The 20,441-nt window shown below is 35.8% G+C and overlaps 1 long non-coding RNA gene across 1 annotated transcript in view; it reads left to right on the top strand.

Moving 5' to 3' along the window:
• LOC119824619 overlaps positions 1–20,441 on the top strand; it is a 108,838-nt gene that overhangs the window by 32,162 nt on the left and 56,235 nt on the right. The window contains exons 2-5 of the long non-coding RNA XR_005287122.1: positions 1,408–1,756; positions 6,745–7,041; positions 8,516–8,633; positions 12,183–12,337. This is a non-coding gene — a long non-coding RNA (uncharacterized LOC119824619). The remainder of the gene's footprint in view (positions 1–1,407; positions 1,757–6,744; positions 7,042–8,515; positions 8,634–12,182; positions 12,338–20,441) is intronic.

Here is a 20,441-nt window from a genome sequence, read left to right as displayed (position 1 = left end):
AATATTCATGATACTTTTTCATGAGTTTGCATAATTTCTGGCTTAGTGCCTAACTTTATCCTACCTCATACTAAAATACCTTAGAATACTGCACATTGTGTATCTTGAGCTAGTTATTTTCAACATTTCAAGTCAATAATGAGTGATGATAAATTGAGGGGTTCTTGATAACGAACAATGGTTTAAAGAACACCAAAACATTTTCTTTCGTGGTTGCTAAAGATAGTGTTATAAACGATCGGTTTCCTCCTATAAATAATAAATATTAGTCCCTTCCTATAGTCACCTGTTAGAAGGTCCTTTTTCCATTTTACTGACTTTTTTTGCAATATTTCCCCCTCGAAAAGAGAGAATATTGTTTAAGACTGTTGTCTAGTCCTGACTGAAGAAGCTGGGGGCGGGTGGCACAAGCACTGTGGGGCTATGAGAATCATCAGGTAAAGGCCAGCTTTTCTACGTAGCGGGCCTGTCAAAACAAAACAGAAAAAAATAGTGTTTGAATAAAATTTAATGCATTTAAAAATTATTTTCATTCCTTCTGCGCTTGTATATTCATTTAAAATGTTAGAATGACATTGTTTTAAAGATGTTTTGCAATTTATGTTTCGAGGACTTGTTTTGGCTTCATAGTTTTTGTTGTTTCCTTGTCAGGTGATGTGTGGTGAGCTCTCTGAGGGCAGTTTATGTTTCTAAAGCATTTACTGAGCAGTGTCTTCAATACAAGTGATCAGTATTGGTCTCCTTCAGGACATCGTGATTCTCTGGCATTTAGAGAGAAGTTTGGTGTTATTTCATTTAAATTTGCTTGTGAAATGTTTTTTCACTCTGCTGAAAAAAGACAATTTTGTATTCATAGTAAACATTTCTTTAGTGTTTTCTTGAAGTTGGTCTATCTCAAAAGATTTTTTTTTTTTAATAGAGAATTTTAGCATTCACAGGAAACTACCTTGATCTTAGATCTTTAAACAAGTTATTTATTGTTACATTAAAAAAAAATACCTAAATTTGTTAACTATGAAATAATATCTACTCTTCTTTGGTTCAGTGGGGGAGGGGCATCTAGACATGGTTCAGCTGCACCCTGCTTTAGACTCTCACAAAGCTGCCAGTCAAGGTGGCAGCTAGGTCTGAAATCTCATGTTAAGTCTTGATGTGGAAGAATCTGCTCCAGTGTAGTTCCTTTCTACTGTGCTCACTGTTGAATGGTTTTATGGTTATTTGTATGTGACTTGCAGCTGACTCAGATCCCGGCTCTTTTCAGGCTCTTATCGTTCAGGTGTGCATGTGTGAGTGAGTGGGATGGGTGGGTGGTATGTGAATGTGTGTAGAGAAGAGGGAGAGTGACTGTGTGTTAGCATACGTTTTCCATTATCAAAACTGTATTACATGGTTTTTGTTTCTTTATAGGTGCCTTAGCTGGATCAATTATCGTGGAGCCACATGTCACAGCAGTGTGGGGAAAGAATGTTTCGTTGAAATGTTTTAATTGAAGTGAATGATGAAACTATAACACAGATTTCATGGGAGAAGATACATGGCAAAAGTACACAGACTGTTTGCAGTTCATCATCCTCAGTATGGATTCTCTGTTCAAGGAGATTATCAGGGAAAGAGTCTTGTTTAAAAACTACTCACTTAATGATGCAACAATTACTCTGCATAACATAGGCTTCTCAGACTCTGGAAAATACATATGCAAAGCTGTTACGTTCCCACTTGGAAATGCCCAGTCCTCTACAAACTGTGACTGTGTTAGGTAGGTAGGTGTGGCTTGAGTTGGGTTGAGACTATGATATCCTATTAAAAATGTTTTTCAATCATATAAAATGAGGATTTCTATAAATTTGATTTAAATTAAAAACATTCAGATATACATTCTCAAATTCTGTCTAATGTTGTGTATTTCTAGGCTTCTCTTAATGTAAGCAAAACTTGTGTGTACCTGCTTGTAATGCCGCACAGTTTTGGCTTCTTTTCATAATAGGTGGCACTGTAATAACAGATGTGATTTTCAGCTGGCCATGGTGACTCAGCACAAGTAATTCCAGCTCTTGAGAGACTCAGGCAGGTTATTGCCATATAGTCCAGGTTAACATGGGCTACAGAATGAAATCCTGTTCTTAAAAACTGAACTGCTATAACATTTTTATTACTTCAATATTAAAATTTAGTGATGTTTTTGTTGTTTTTAGTTTTTCCTGCTTTTTTGTTTGTTTTTCTCCAGTGACTCTCATTTGGACTTCTTGGAACCTTTTGCCACTGTGTATTTTAGTTTTCCATAGTGGTTTTTATTATTGCTGTTGAAGACTTGTGTACCTGTTTGAATCATATACTAGCTACCTAAATTGTTAGAGTTTAAGATGGAACTTTACTAATACCCTGTTAGCATTGTGGTAACTCCTGAAGTAGGATGTAAGCAATCTGGAAATGTAGAGGAATACTGTGGTAGTCACGATCAGAGATAGACGAGCAACCACAATTTGTAGCTGAGGTGGAGAGGCACCTCAGCTCCTACTTCAGAAAGCCCCATTGCTCAGCTGGAGGAGCTAACACCTTCCCCAAGGCCAGTAAGAATTCTTTAGTAAGATATAGGGTGATTAGGTGAACATAGAATTCAAGACATATTTATAAAAGGAATGGTTGTTAGTCCTTAAGTCATGGGTAGTTTGGATTTGGCACATTGACCTTCTACTGAATTGACAGAGAGCCCAAATCTGAGCGGTATTAAAGTTTCTTAATTCTCGATTTTTGAATGTCAGAGCTAGAATTCTATTTGTTGAGGATTCTTTTCTATTCATCATAGAGTGCTTTGCAGATCCATAGGCCCCAACCCATCAAATGGCAGTAACACTTCCTCTTTTTAATGACAGTCTCTCACCACACAAGTGATCTCTGGGAAAGTCTAGGATAGACGGAATTTAAATGGTTGAAATGGACTACTGAAAAAGTAATTTATCAGTTGTGCAAGGCATTTGTATGAAGTATAAGACACTTTAAGTCTGGAACATCTGAAAATAACTTGAATGGAAAAATTGCTGTTTCTATTGTAAAAGTAAATGTAAGCTTGTGTTCCTGCCTCATCTGCTCTCAAGACCTTGGTGCTTAAAGTTTAGTACATAGGCCAGCAGCCTTGGTCTTCCTTGGAAGTATGTTAGACACAGAATTTGAGGCTTCTTTGTAGCTTATTGGATAGTATTCAGTACTAGGTTTAGCAAGGTTGTAAGGGGTCCAAGGTGACAGAACAGGAAGATTGCTTAGCAGAGGGATCTATCTGTACAGAGAAGCCAACTTGAAGGGATAAAACTACCAAGAACAATAACAAGTACCACATTTTTTTTATCCATCTTCTGCTTGAGGGGCATCTAGGGTTGTTTCAAGGTTCTGGCTATTACAAATAGCTCTGCTATGGACATAGTTCAGCAAATGTCCTTGTGGTATGATTGAGCCTCTTTTGGGTATATACCCAACAATTGCTGGGTCTTGAGGTAGATTGTTTCCTAATTTTCTGAGAAATCACCTGATTTCCAAAGTGGCTGTACAAGTGTTGCACTCCCACCAGCAATGGAAGAGTTTTCCCTTTACCCCAGTGTTTTTGATCTTGGTCATTCAGACAGGTATAAGATGGAATCTCAGAATTGTTTTTGATTTGCATTTCTCTGATGGCTAAGGATATTGAACATTTCCTTAAGTGTTTTTCAGCCCTTTGAGATTCCTCTGCTGAGAGTTCTCTGTTTAGGTGTGTACCACCATTTTTTTTATTGGGTTATTTGTTCCTTTAATGTCAAGTTTCTTGAGTTCTTTGTATATTTTGGAGATCAGTCCTCTGTCTGATGTAGGGTTGGTGAAGGTTATTTTCCCAATCACAGTGGTAAAAAATAATGATATCTTGAAATTTGCAAGCAAATGGGTACATCTGGAAAAAAAAAACATATTTAGTGAGGTAACCCAGACCCAAAAGACAAATATAGTATGTATAGGTGGGTTTTAGACATAAAGCAAAGAAAAAAACCAGCCTATAATTTATAACCCCAGAGAACCTAGACTACAAGGAGGACTCTAAGAGAGATATACATGGATGTAATCTACATGGGAAATAGAAAAAGACAAGATCTCCTGAGTAAATTGGGAGCTTGTGTGGGAGTCATGGGAGACATAGAAGCAGAGAGGGGAGGAAGGTAGAGGAGTGGAGAAAAATGTAGAGCTCAATAAAAACAATTTTAAAAACGTAAATAATATCATTCAGAATTGACTTTAAACATATGTTTCTCGAGGAAAAGAAAGCTTTTGTGCGTATATAAGTTTTTAAGACCAGCTCTTCAACTGGGGTGTTTGGAACCCCAACGTATATAGTTAGAAGGGTGACTGTATTAATACAACGTATATAGTTAGAAGGGTGACTGTATTAATACAACGTATATAGTTAGAAGGGTGACTGTATTAATACAACGTATATAGTTAGAAGGGTGACTGTATTAATACTGGGAGAAGATGACGGCATAGAAATAACTGAGCGCTGATTCATCCTGAAGAAACATTGTGATGCCCAGATGAGATTTAGAACTTCTAGAAGGGAGAGATGACTTCAAGATTTACAGTCTCAGAGTAGTAGTAAACTCAAAGCAAGTCGTGTTTGAAGAGTCATAGTCCCAGTCTATATAATTTAAGAACTTGAGAAATCCTGGCCTAGTTAGTTTGTAGGAGCTTGGCCAAAAGAAAGATTATTTTTTTTTTGAGGGAATATCTTTAGTCTCTATGTATTTCTACATTAATAATTCAGATAATAGTCCTCTGCTTGAGGACTACCAGTCTTATAAGTAAGGGGTGGGGGGGGGGTTGGTCTTCAACTCCTGTACAAATAAGACCACAGAAAACAGACTCTGTCGGGGGTATGGCTCAGTTGGTAGAGTGCCTAGCATAATGGGGTTTTGACCCCCAGCTCTATGTAAATTTGCCCACGGCAATGGGGGGCACATTCTTGTAATTCTAGAGGTGGAGGCAGGCAAGTGAAGCTCAGTTATAGCAGGCTACAGAGTGAGTCTGAGCGCAGCCTGGGATGCCTTAAAAAAATGCCCAAGTGGGTTAACTTTTTCAAAATGGACTGGTGGTGATAAAACTCAGCGACAGAGCATGTGTCTAACATCCATTCACAGGACCTTGGTTCAGCACCTGGACATCTCAAATGAAACAGACACAGAGCAGAAAAAAGATAAGCTTGAGACTGATAGAAAATAATCTGTGCTACATCTAACTTAAACTATTTTCCAAGATTTATGTCCAACATTTACATACCAGTTAAAAAAGAAAAAAAAACACCTCACCTCAAAATACTTTGGCAGAAAAGGAAATTGAATGACCCAACAGCATATGTGATACCCTCCACCGTCATTCATAACTTGAGAAATGTAAATCTTAATGATGCATCATGACATATATGAGATTGGAATACTGAATAGTTTAATAACATTAGCTGGTGAATATATGGATACATATCTTGAAGATTGCAAGTTAATTGGCACCTCATGTAAGTTTGGGTAAAATTGAAAATAACCAGGATAGAAGCAGTTCTAGTTTTGGGACAAATCAGAGGAAGTTGTTTATAAATACACCAAGATATGTATATGAATGAATTATAAAATGGGGAAAAACCCTACTGTCATCTACCAGTAATAAATTCTGGTATAAATAAATGACTTATTATATAAATAAGTTCTACAATAATAAAATTCCACATGGATCTAAATCATTGGAAAATGAATAATTGAAGTGAATTTAAAATAATAAAGCTAAAAAAATGAATCTCAAAGAAAACCTAATGCTTGGCAGTGGTGGTACATGCCTTTAATCCCAGCATTTGGGAGACATTGGCAGGTGAATCTCTGTGAGTTAGAGGCCAGCTTAGTTTGCAAGAACTAGTTACAGTGCAGGATCCAAAGCTACAGAGAAACCATGTCTTCAAAACAAAACACCGGAACATATAATTATAGCAGTTCTGTTATATACTCCACGTACAGGTAAAGTAAGGCTGTCTGGTTTGGATTTGTTTAGATTTGCCCTATTGTATGGAGAAGATATTTAAAAATTCATTTACCAGGTTTGAGTTACAGTTCCACATTAAAGTAGATAGGGTAAGACACAGAGAGACAAGGAACTTACGAGTTGCTCATATTTTTAGTCCATATGGTGGTGGTTACGTGGATATTTGCTCTGTATATGCATTATGTATGTTTCTTTTCCCTTCCCTTTGTTTCCCTTCTCTTTGCTTGAAGGGGTACTTAAGGAAATATTAATAGCCTTTAAAGTAAAATAGAGAGCAATAGTAGCTAGGTATGAATTAGAGACAGAACAAAACTAGTGACTTATTTAAAGGTAATTTGCTTTAAACTTTGCTTAGAATGAAGTAATATATACATACATATAATGTATTTAATGTAGAAAGCTATTTTTATTTCAGAAGTAATGACTTTAATATAAAGGAAATTATGATCAGGGCCATAGAAATCTTTTAATTTGGTTATATTTCACTCATCTCAGAAGGTGAAACTTTATCAGGACAGCCATCTTTATGATGATAATATAAAACTTAACCTCTTATTCCAGGTATGCAGTTGATGTTGGCATTACTTAAAATATACTTGTATGATTTTATTTGCATTTGTCCCTAAGAGTATAATTATTTCTAGATGTGGATAGAACAAATTGTAAGTACTTTATTAATTGAAGTACTTTTTTTTTTCATTTTAACAGTTGAACCTACGGTGAGCCTGATAAAAGGGCCAGACTCTTTAATTGATGGAGGAAATGAAACAGTAGCAGCCATTTGTATAGCAGCCACTGGAAAACCAGTTGCACGTATTGACTGGGAAGGCGATCTTGGTGAAATGGAATCTACTACAACTTCCTTTCCCAATGAAACAGCTACGATTGTCAGCCAATACAAGCTCTTTCCCACGAGATTTGCTAGAGGAAGGCGAATTACTTGTGTTGTCAAACATCCAGCATTAGAAAAGGATGTCCGATACTCTTTTATTCTAGACATCCAATGTAAGTATGCACCAGGGTCTGCTTACTAGACATCCAGTGTCTACACCAGTGTCTGCATTCAGCTTTAGCTACATACTGCTGGCTGCATTTTCTCCTGTAGTCAGAGTTCTTCGTCAAATCGCCTTTGGTTTGAGTACTGAGTATGCAGTGATGCTCAACTAAAAGTTGAGGCTTTAAAGGAGGCTAACCTTAAGGAAGCTGTGGACACTTGTACCTCAGATGTGTACTACTTAAAAGACAAACAACTGCATTGTGTTTAACTGGGCTGCTGACCCTACCCTGGGTCCTACTGTTTTCAGTAAGAATCCTTTACTTGGGTAGTAATGGTGCACACCTTTAATCCCAGCACTGGATAAACAGAGGCAGGAGGAGTGTCTCAGTTCCAGGTCAGCCTAATGTACAGAGCAAGTTCTAGGACAGCCAGGGCTACACAGAGAAACCCTTTCTTGAAAAACAAAACAAAGGAATATCTTAACTTTATAGGTACATTTTAGCTAGTTTGAAATCTTTCTTCAGTATTGTTCTAAGCTGATCTTACTGATATAATTATTATGTAGTTAAAATATTTTAAAGCTATGATTTAGAATAGTAAGAAACTATAAGCGAGAGTCCTAGCTGCCTCCTTTGTACTGAGGAGTTCTCACATTTCACTTTTCACCAGTTCCTGGTTTTGATGCATTGTGATTTGTTTGAAATTTTGAATTTTTGAGTAAAATTGGTTGTTGCTTTCTTTCAAGAGTGACTTAATATTAGGCAGATTGGAGATAACATCAGCAAGTGTTTAGGTCTGCTATCATTTTCATACATGCAGATTGAAGTCATATATGCTGGGGTTTTGAAGTTCTGTTGTTTTTACTTTTTGGTGAAATGCCATGCTTAGGTTTTAGATTACACTACTCATTACAATTAAAATTGACTATGCTGTGCATATACTAAAGACCCTTTTGGTTGCAGTGAATAGTTTGTTTTGTTGCCACTGAAGCTCTAGATATTTATTGTACTTGTATATAGTCTCAAAAAGTATGTGCCACAGCTCTACATTTACAGTGAGTATTACTTAATTGTAATATGAATCTTACTCCTCTTAGATTAAACATCCTTTTCCAGACGGTTATATGAGGAACTTGGTACTAAGGCAGTACCTACATGCCATGTCTCTATATTTAATTAATATACTGTGTTTGTTTTGTTTATGAGTCTACTCTTTTATAATAGGAGTTATGAAGTCTTACATTCAGCATCCTTGCTAAATAAAGCCATAGGTGATTTTATCTGGTACTAAATTCCATCCATCCATCCATCCATCCACCCATCCATCCATTGTCTTAGTCCACTACTGTTTACTGGGTATTGTTTTCCCAGGTGGTAATGTTGAAAATATTTTTCCTTACCCATTGCATTAATGTCTTTTTCATTGTATAATGTATGTACTCCTTACAAAGGATGATTGTGTTTGCATTCATTGATTTTCTAGATGCTCCTGAAGTTTCAGTTACAGGATATGATGGAAATTGGTTTGTGGGAAGAATAGGTGTTAACCTCAAATGTAATGCTGATGCAAATCCTCCACCCTTCAAGTCTGTATGGAGCAGGTAATGCAGAGTTAAATGCACAGTAGCCAATTGTTAAAAGAAGAAGTTATTCTGAATGCATTAAGATTAATTTTAATCAGTGTATTGTGTAATTAAATTAATAGCTGAAGAAATTAAGCAAAAGGTTTCTCAGGCTTTTTCTACCCCTCTTGCTATCTCTCACCCACCCTGTCCTAGCATTTCTGTTCCTTACTGGCAGCAATGTTAGAGACTTTAGCTTTTTTCTTTTTTTCCTCTCTATTTGCTATCATAGGTCTAATGATAGCTAGCTTCATAGAGAGGAAGCTTTCTACTTCAGTTTCAACGGGATTTCTCTATACCCTATATTTAGGGTGTGTGATATCTTCAGCAGTAGATCTAGTCTTATCTAATTCTGGCAGACAACCAAGAAATTGCAAGAAGTTACATAGTTTGGTGTAGTGAAAGCAGCGGGCAGGCTCGCTTTTCGTCCTTCTCGGCTCCCGCATGGCTAGCCTTATTACCCGAAATAACAATACACAAACTGTATTCATTTAAACACTGCCTGGACCATTAGTTTCAGCCTCTTATTAGCTAATTCTCACATCTTGCTTTAACCCATATTTAGTAATGTGTGTAGCACCACAAGGTGGTGGCTTACCGGGAAAGATTCAGCATGTATGACCTGGCAGCTAGCTCCATGGTGTCTGTCTCAGAGAGGAGAGGCATGGCATCTGCCCGAGACATCTGCCTTACTCCCAGCATCCTGTTCTGTCTACTCCACCCCACCTATGTTTCTGACCTATTAGGCCAAGCAGTTTCTTTATTAATTAAGCAATGAAATCATCAGATAGTTAGAAGACACACCTACCTCAGTTTGGGGGCCTCTAGTGCCTAGCTAAGTGGTAGCTTATAAAGAGGCATTCTCCTTTCTAGTGCTGGGATTGTGGTTTAATGATCCTGGTTTTTAAGAGCAGCACTGTCCATGCCCTTGCACAATGGCACCCTTTCAAACTCTCATTTTTGTTTTGGCCTACATTTAAATTTAGCAAGGCTCCTTATGGCCTTTTCATATATACTTTACTGAGATACCCATTCCTGTCATTGAGATTACTCCCTCCCTGTTGCCCCTCCCTACATCCCTACCCTAACTTTCAACTTTCCATCTCTAGTATTCTTTTCTGTCTACTTGCCCTATCACTCATGTTCTGCTACACCCCTTTGGCACACTCAATCCCTGTGGCCCTTTTTGACTGGCTTATGCAGGTACTTCAGATTAACACAAATCTAAAGATTTAGTACTAGGGTCTATAAATGGAGTGCTTTGATTCTGGTCCTGGGTTATCTCATTCTAATTTTTTCTAGTTCCATTACTTGTAAGTTCTTATTTCCTTTACAACTGAATAAAATTATATTGTATCTGTCTGCTACATTTTTATTATCCATTTATCGATATTCCTTGTCTTAGCTATTGTGAATAGAGCAGCATTTGACATTGTTGAATAGATATCTTTGTAGTAGGATATAAGTCCTTTGAGAATATTTCTAACTAGGTGATATGATAATTATGCTCCTAGCCCTTTGAAGAACTGATTTCCATAGTGCCTTCATTGCTTCTGCCACTTCCACTTACAGTGAATAAGTGCTCTTCTCTTCTGACATCCGGACAGTATTTGTTGTCAATTGATTTCTTTTACATTTTATTATTGGTTTTTATGTGTGTGTGCTTGTATATGTATATCATTTTCATATAGGAGCCCATGGGGGCCAGTGAAGGGTATTAAAACTTCTGGATCTATATGTAGACAGTTTGTGAGAGACTAATGGGTGCTAGGAATCCGAGCACAAGAGTCTTTGCAAGAGCAACAAATCCTTTTAAACTGCAGAGCCATTTCTCCAGCCCTCATTGATTTCTTGATGAAATCAGGGAAATAGACTTCAAGGTAGTTTTAATTTCCCTAATCACTCACAATATCTAAACTTTTAAAATGTCTATTAGCCCTTTGTATTTCGTTTGTTTTTTCCTTTGATATTTATCTGTTTATATTGTTAGTGTCATCTCTGTTGCTATGAAAAGCACTGAACCTAAAGTAATTAAGGGAAAGAAATGGTTTGTTCCCATTACAGATCACAGTCCATCAATTGAGAAAAGTTGGGACAAATTGAAGCAGAAAGCTAACTTTTGTATGCAGCCCAGGTCCATCTACCTAAGGACAGTGGTGCCCACAGTGGGCTGGGCCTTCCTATATCAATTAACAGTCAATTAAATGCCAAAACATCTCCCCATTCTTGCCATACATCCAGTCTGATCTGAGCAATGTTCAGTTTGTGAGTCTTTTCTTATGGGACTCAGAGCTTATCAGACTGGTAGTTAAAGGCAAACTAGGACTTAGCTTCCTCTATGGCCTATTTAAAATTAGATTCTTTTCTTGATGTTTTATTTTCTTGTGTGTGTATTGTATACATTCACTCTGTAGATAAGTAGCTGGCAAAGATTTTTCATTCATTGTATGGGACTTTTCTTTGCTGTACACAAGCTATTTCATGAGGTCCTATTTGTTAGTTCTTGGCTTTGTTTTTTAAGAGACTCAAATTCTGTTTAAGAAGACCTGGCCTATGGCTGTATCTTGTAGCACATCAGCTTCCTTTCGCTCTAACATAATGTTTATGCCAAGGTCTTTCATCCATTTAGAGTTGGTTTTTTGGCCAGGAGAGATCTAGAGATGTAGTTTCCTCTGCAGTGAGTGGTGTTGAATACAGAACTCAATGACTGCTCAAGATTGCTGAGACTAAGTGATAGTCAAGTGCTCAACCCTGGGTGGGACCTTATACCTCCCATCAAATGCTGGAGCAATATTTTGAAGAGTGGGAGGGAAATAAAGAGCAGAAAGATGGGGAAAGAGCTGTGAAGTACTGTCTTCTGTCCTGACCACAATCAGTGCAGGCTGTGGCAGCCTCTAGTAACACTGCACTCGATTTGACCGGTCTCTAGCCAATCGTTTGTTCATGAAGGGGCTCAATAGGACCCAACCCCTGCTTTTTGAACTATTGGATATCCTGTGTTCTGGGAGAGGGATTGAATGTGTTGTCTTCAATTAGGTACTCACAGATGAGCCCACTAGGTTCCGGGGGCATTCGGAATAGTTCTAAATCCATGGTCCCACCAATAACCTTGGTCAACTCAGCGTGCTACAAAAAGACATGAATAGGAAAAGCAACTCTTCAGGGTTTCAGGCAAAAAGGGGTTTGGAACTTCAGAGAGGTAGAGGATGACAATTATCAGAATACAGCATATATTTAATCGTGAAATTGTGGAAGAACATTTAATTAAAGGCTATAATGAAATCTTCCTTCTCATTATGTTGACTTGTTGTAACATACATAGATTAAATTTCTAAAGAAGTGAGTGCACTTAATGGACTTGAATAGTTAAGGATGAAATAGTTGGAATCAAATTTATATACATTCATAACTAATATCCAACACATAGGTAGTTTTATTGGTATTCTTAAAGTTTGACAGTTTAAATAATTGTCAGTGTTTGCTATTTTAAGCTATTTAAAATAACGTCATGCTTCTATAACATTCTAGGTTGGATGGACAATGGCCGGATGGTTTATTGGCTTCTGACAATACTCTTCATTTTGTCCATCCACTGAATTTCAATTATTTCTGGTTGTTTATGTCTGTAAAGTGACCAATTTCCCTTGGTCAAAGAAGTGATCAAAAGATCATCTACATTTCAGGTAAGCTCCTGCCTCTTCCAAGATGAGTTAAAGTAATGCTATCATAATTAATTACAGTGTAATGCTGTATAATCATTTATACTCAACAGCTTAGATTCACTGATAGTTTTAAAATAATACAAAAGAGATATGAAAGTTATAGCATCTTAAATATGTATATACAGTGCAGTTCTTTAAAGAAGTGTCAACATGTGTATACAACAAATTCTGCACATTCTTTGACTGATGGCATGCCTTTCTAAATGCTTTGGTGTTTAATTAATAATGTGTTTTTGATTTTTGTTTTCTTATTTGCTGCTCTGCATGGAATTGATAAATAAAATGGAATATTAACTTTGTTTATAACATTGTTTGCCATTGGAAATGAGACTGCCATTTAGGTAATGAGAGGTGAAGTAAGAATGCTGCTGTGTTTTGATGACGTAAAATTTGGTATTTTTGTCATTATTTCAGCCCTGAAAGTATTTGTTTTTCATATACTATTGTTTCACTATGAAAGTTTTGTTAATTTGGCTTAGTATAAATTTGAGCATTTACAGAATATATGAACAGAATCCACATTTTTTATTAATAGCTATAAATTACCCATGAAGTATTAATGTAGGAAAAATACATTAATAAAAGCCTATCTTCACATCTAACACATGGAAAATGAGGGATGATCAAAAGAAGACTTTGAGATGAAGGTTGTATTATGGAATGGATAGTTATGGCTTCGCAGTCTCTCTAACTGTATGAATAAGTTATGGATTTTAGAAAACATTGTGCTTATGTTTTCAGTGCAGTGTGAACCTGTGCTTGTCCCCAGCACCACTGCAGGCTATGGCATGCTTCTGTCGATGTTCAACTGTGCTCAGGACATGGACTAGTGTCTAGCATATAACAGGCTCCTGTTTTCTTTTTGTATATCCTCACAAGGAACATAGTGCTATGTAATCCACAGCACACTAAAGTGCTCTTTAGTAACAGCACTTCAGTGGGAAGTTAATTAAAGTATATGAGTTGCTTTTTCCCCCAAGGACAAGCCATAGTCAGTGTAAATTAAATTACATTAAAAACTTAAATTTTAGTTTCATGGAGAGTATTTATTTACATTTTGTTCCTTTTGCACAGCTTCCTGTGGGGCATTTGATCTTAGCTCCAAATGTTACCATTTTATCTTCTTTACATACCATGTTCAAGTTGGTCTTTTACGTATGTATACTGAGTTCATTGGTGATAGCTAAACTTAGACTTCATCTATTATTTATTTATTTTATTATTTTATTTTTTATTTAAGAATTCTCTACTTTTGTTTCAAGCTGCTTCTTTAGAATCATTAAATATATACAGAAATTGAGCAGGCATTTATAACTTACCCTGTTCAAAACCAGGTCTGTCGTTAATCCACACCTTTGTATCTTGTCCGTCCCTCCTTTCAGTGCTTGTGAGTTCTGTCATGGTCACTCAAGATAACAGCCCTTTTGAAAACCTTCTTTCCACTCTTTGTCCTTTGCTCACTCGGTCTCTCAGCAGACCTGTCTTAGCTCTCCTAGAGGTGGCATGGAGGGTTATCCACTCTACACCTCTCCTGCTGTTACTGTTAGGGTCCATGAACAGCCAGGACTTTTTACATAGAAAGCTGTTAATCTCCCTCTTCAGACCTGTCACCCTTCAGTCCTTAATCAGATAAGCAGCCAGTCATCCTTTTAAAGAGTGTGTTAGATTATATCACTCCTTAAAACCATCCCTCAACTTTACTTACCCATGGTAAAAAACCAAATCTTCCCAGTAAGTAATGGCTTCCGCGTGTACTCTGTGACATCACGTCATCATCTGTGTTCCTTGCTCATGGTTTCCCTCACAGGGGCCTCCGGCTTCCCTGAACATAACAGGTGTGCTTCTGTCTGAGAGTTGGCCTTTTCTGTTTCTGTAGCCTGAGTAGCTCCCCACAGGTATCTTTGCAGCTCTTCCATCAGTTGCTTTCCCAAATGTCATGTTTCCCAATAAAATCTCTCCTCTTTCCATGATTCCTCTGCCATTTCACTACTCCTGTCCTCTGCCGTATCCTTGTTTTATTACTTGTCAGTATGGTGTTACTGTATATTTTTTGTTCCTATGATTATCTATTTTTTTATCCCCACTAGAAGTGCCTCTTAAGAGGGCATGGATTTGGTATCCATTTTAATTGCCATGCCCAATAATCTGTGACATACAATAGCTTTTCTCATTACAGTTTTGTTGTATTGAGTGAAAAGATTAGATTTTGGTACCACAACAACCTTATTTTCTTTGTTAGCAAACTGATATGAATCCTTTTTTTAAAATTAAAATTTATTAAGCATTATGAACTGGGGTGATGCAAACTTTAAGTAAAGATAAAAAGTCAGTTCAACTACCTCAAAGTAGTGCTGATGTTTATCAAGTAATCAAGAATTAGATTTTACCTTTCTCAGCGGAGTCTGTGGTCTGATTTCTGTGCGGGGGCATTCCCATTCTTCCGTTGCTGCTTGTGCTGTGTAGCATCCTAGATATGCTGCTGCTTTTACAGAGCTGCTTTGTCATTAGCCTCCTGGGTTCTTATCAGGGTAAGAGGCTGTAATTGACTTAGTAAGATCTCATCTCAGAGTTAAAACTATTTTAAAAATATGTAATCTTTATGTCGAGTCAAAGTTTTGCTTAGAAAAATAGAGGTAACAACTCTGAAAATTTGAAGTTGTCTTTAATATTTTATGTATTTCACATTAATGGCCATAGGTTTTGAACAGAAGGCCATGGGCTCATGATTGCAGTACCCAGCTTAGGTTGCTGCACACTGTATTCTAGCATAGTGTCACTCTCCTGGCTCTCAGTGCATCTTAGGGCAGGGCTAGCTAAGTGCTGGAAATGGTACTTTTCTGGTTTGCTGTTTGTGTGTACTTTTTTTTTTTTTTTTTTTTTGGTTTTTCGAGACAGGGTTTCTCTTGTGGCTTTGGAGCCTGTGCCTGGAACTAACTCTTGTAGACCAGGCTGGTCTCGAAACTCACAGAGATCCGCCTGCCTCTGCCTCCCGAGTGCTGGGATTAAAGGCGTGCGCCACCGCCGCCCGGCCTGTTTGTGGGTACTTTATCATAACTGATTTATTACTTCTCTGAAAGTAGAATGGCACATTTTGACATTTCAGATCATCACCCATGCTTAGCATTCTTACTCCTCTGTAAAGGTGAAATGTCATATTATTGATTTTAAGATCCAGGCGTAAATTCAAGGATCTACAAATGACAATTCTGACTTTAAGATTTTTTTTTTTAATTTAAACAACCTATATAGTATAAAGAAATGAAAGTCAATATGTGTAATTTTAACGCTCTTACCACTAGACTGACTTGTACCTTGTGGCTACAAGGACATTCTTGTATGTACTATAGGTTGTACTACTTGGCAGAACTAATTATAATTAGTTGGTAAAACAGACTTCAAAGGCCCTTCTTTTTGGTAGCATATCAGAATCAACTGCAAATCTTTATCATCTCATCTATCAAACCTTAACAAAGAATATAAACAATGTCTGATTGAAACAATAAGGATGTTGATCACTATTGATAAGTAGCTGTTGATAATTATTAGAACCTTTGACTCCATGCATGAACTCTGATTCATTCTAGATTAAAATAAAAAGATAGGTTGCTATATAATCCATATGTTCACTGCTCTTACCTAATGTTCCATATGTTCACTGCTTTAAAATGTACAATGAAGTGTTAACTAATTATGTATATAACATTATGGCTGTGTTATCTTAACACTAGTTAAGGAGAATACTGAACTGAAAATTTCTCAGACCTCTAATAAGTTTTTAAAAATTTTTTGTTAGATTTTTTTGAAATCTTTATTTTGTTACATATGAGAAAAAAACAGATTTGTGTACATTTAAAGAACTTTTCAAGTTGAAATAAAAATGTCAAAATTTAGAATATATTGTAACACATTAGTTTCATATTTTTGCTTGGTTGTTGCACAGATGTATCCATTGCTCTAAGGAAAACTAGGGCATCAGGAATTGTCATAAGCTTTGGAAATCTCCATGTATACGATGAATATATATAATGTGAGCAGTTTGTATTTTTATTTCAGTGTACTGGTACATTTCTTTTTGCAGTGTTATGTACTGGTCAGTGACTTGGCCACCCTGTTACCCCCCTAAACTATAACTTGTCTCAGACAAAGAAGTATAGATGTTTGACTTATTTCTGTAGTACCTAAACTCATCGAAGCTGGACACATGAAGCTTTTACTGCTTCCACTGAAACAGAATCCATCAATCTTACAATTGCTTTCTGCAGAATGAACTTGCTCGATAGAGAAGACTCTACAAAGTCTTCTAGATTCACATACACATAGCATTTGATAGCACCCAGCAATAGCTTAAAACCATAGAAAAAGACTTCTATGGTATTGGTGGTTTGTTGGGGTTTTTGTTTGTTTGTTTTTTGTTATTTTTTAATATTTTACTTGCTAAATTTTTACCACATTCTATAACAATATGCCTTCCGTGATGAAACCTGTTTCAGTAAGTACATTTCATTAGCTTGTGATGTTAGAATAACTTACCCCATGTAGATTTAGTATTTTTCTAACAATCATTTAAAAAGCTCTGTCAGACCCACTCACATAAAAATTAATTTTAGAAGATTACCATTTGGGTCATTTTTTTTTAATCTATGAAAAAACTCAACATTTTTAAACTCATCTTTTTTTTAAAAAAAACTCTAGAACTTTATGTAACTTGGCCTACAGATACTACTTAATGGACAGTTAACCATTCTTTAATTTTTACTATTTATGTTTTAGTTGCTTTTTAATATTAACGGCTATTCTGTAATATAATGTCAATAAATCGTCCATTTGCATCTAATATTTAAATATTATTAGACATGTTCTCTCTAAAATATTAGCTATTTTCTCTTTTGACAGTCTATCTTAAAACAATGGCATGGAATTTTTCAAATATAGTTGAAATTCCTTCATTTTACAAATGTTCATATATTCTATTCATTGGTTATTAGAGGCGATTATTACATTAAATTTATTTGTGTGTTAGTCTCATTTGATTGTAACTCATTTGATTGACACAGTTTAAATATATGCTTTGAGTTTTAAAGATTACCAAATAAATAGTCTTTACTATTATATATATTTAATAAAAAGAGTTATAGTACTATTTATTTTAAAATATTTTTTGAGAGAATTATTAAACCAACGACTTATATAGTATGCTCACTAACAAGATGCTATGGTTTTTCATCTTTTAAAGATTAAGTTCTTATCTTAGAGATTAAGTAAAAATACATATTAAGAAACATTCATTTTTTATTGTTCTTTTATTTCCTTGCTACTGGCTAAGAAGATACCTTTGAATACTTAATTTAATTGAACTTTTGTCTGATCATTCTTAAGCCAGCCATGTATAGATGCCTTAATGTAATAATGTACATTGGGACAATAGCATTCTTAGAGCACAGTATTCACTCAGACGTGGGTTGAATACCCCTGGACTTATACTGTCGGTTTCATTCTTCTCACTTCATTGACAGCTGACTAAGTGTCAGGTTCTTTTGTTTTGTTTTTGATTTTCAGTATTTGTAAGTGATACTACTTTCTAATCTTAAGAATGAAAAACTATTGTTACTGTGAATATGTATTCATTAACTGTGTGCCTTTTTCACTGCTGGCTGGATCAGCCTCATTGACATTCTCTGCCTTCTGTGTCTTGTCTATCTTTACTGTTTCCATTAGATCCTCCTACTACCACCACCCTTCAGCCTAGCCAGTTCAGTGCATCCTCAACTGCTGACATCGAAGATCTAGCAACAGAACCTAAAAAATTCCCTTTCCATGTCAACTTTGGCAACAATTAAGGATGACACAATTGGCACCATCTTGCTAGTGTAGTGGGTGGGGCTCTCTCTTCATTAGTGCTTGTGAGTGTTTGGCTGGAATATTCTGCTATAGGAGACGACGGACGTTTCGTGGAGACTACTTGCCAAAAACTACATTCCACGTCAGACATGCAAAAAAGAATCGCAAATCGATGTTCTTCAACAAGATGAGCTTGATTCTTACCCAGACAGTGTAAAAAAAGAGAACAAGATCCAGTGAACAATTAATACGTTAAGACTACTTAGAGGGAGCCTGAGAAAACACAGTGGAATAATGTAGACAATCTCACTAGGTTTGAAAGACCGATGGATTATTACGAAGATCTAAAATTGGGAATGAAGTTCGTCAGTGATTAACGCTTACGATGAAAATGAAGATGATTAGTTTCCATGTAGATGGTTCCGTAATTTCCAGGAGGGAGTGGTATGTTTAACAACCACTAATTGTGACTTCACTAGTACAATGTTTCATTCATACTAGTTCATCATTTTCAGATTGTGTCATACTTTTTCTTGAGGAAGAATAAGCTTTTCCAAGTTGATTTCATTCAAGCTACTTTTTATATCTGATCTGACAAATGAAAAATGTAAAATCTGGGTTCTAATGTATCTGAGCTGCTTTACACTTTTTTTCACTGCTGTACTACTGTCTCAAGATTTAAATTCTAATGCAGAGTACTTTATTGGGTCTGAGGCCACACAGGTAAGAAGAAATGTCAGCGTTAAATGTATGCCGTTTTTGGTACAAAAATTAAAAACAGAAAAAAAAAATGAAAACTACCTTGGCATGTGTATTAAATGTTTACTTAAGACTATAATCTCAAGTATAATGTCATGTAACGTGGCACCTCTCGAGCATATCACCACTAAGTGTGCTCCATCAAAATTGACAGTAAATCTAATCAGAAATGCTTATATATTGTTAGTATACTAAATTATTCATCCCGATGGAGTATCTTTCATTTTCAAACATTGTTTTCTAAGTTTCTATAGTAATAGAAATTCTTTACCTCTGAATTTTAATGAGCCTGGCCATAACTTCTGTAGAGTGGCTTTTCAAAGATATTTTGTTGCACTAAAACACAATGGCTATAACTCAGTGAATATGATGTTGGAGAGCATAATAGCTGGTCAATATTTTGTCACAATACATGCAAGAGTAATAAAATATATGCCTCCTAAGATAATAATTATTAATTTTTTTCATCTCTGGAAGAAAGTTCTTAGTTGTTTGTGTGAACATGGTTTGGTATATGAAGCATTGGCCTTATTTGAATGCTTATTTGCTAAGTGTACGAATAGTGATGAAAGGATGGTGCGCGAGAAGTACAGAGAGTATTTGAGTATCTTTGTGTGCATTTGGTGCCAGAGTAGACATGAGCTATTTCAGCTAGGAATCTACGCAAGAATTTTCTAGAAATCTTGATTTAGTATTTAATGTTGGTGTTGTTCAAACGGGTAACTGTAAAAAAAAACAAAATAAACTTTGAAGCTTGAGGTTAATTAGAGAAATTGAATTACAGAACCAATTGTTGATAACACTTGCTGATGACTATTGGTACTCCATCCCTTTCTCTCCATGTCCTCCGAAATGTATGTATATGTTCCAAACTTTTTTGTTTTCATTTTTGTTTTTTTTTTCAAATTAAAACTGGAAACATATCATGAGAATTTTTGGGTTTATTTTGTTCATTTGTATCACATAGCTCATTAACTATATTCTTTCCCGTATCATATAACTTTCAGACATGTTATATAAATCTTCAGATGTTAATCTTTGTATGGTAACTTAATGCTGCAGTAGAGTTCTAAAAATTGTGGTAATGGCAATGTTTTAAGGTCCAAAGAATGTTTTTCTATTGATAATGAAAAGGGACTGGTAGAAACAAGTGTCTTGCAAAGACAGTGAAGATGTTATGAAATTAATCAGAATAGATAAATTATTTTAATAAAAATGTAAACTAGGTGCTCTTTACCAGCACCTACTCCCAGTCATCATTTATTCATATATACATATATATGCATATGTATACATGAATTTTATTATATATAATAAAATTCCATTCTATATATTTAATATAGAAGACAGAATTGTGGCATACTCCTAAAATATAACAATAGTGATAAGGCTTATTCTGAATAATAGATACTATTTTTCTTTAGCACTGTTGTGAAAATTAAAGGATTTACCCTAACATGTATTATAA

This window comes from Arvicola amphibius, chromosome 10 (assembly GCF_903992535.2).
Source record: "Arvicola amphibius chromosome 10, mArvAmp1.2, whole genome shotgun sequence".
NCBI classification, from domain to species: Eukaryota; Metazoa; Chordata; class Mammalia; order Rodentia; family Cricetidae; genus Arvicola; species Arvicola amphibius.
The sequence above is the reverse complement of the archived record's forward strand: the minus strand, read 5'-3'. Positions and strand labels throughout refer to the sequence as shown.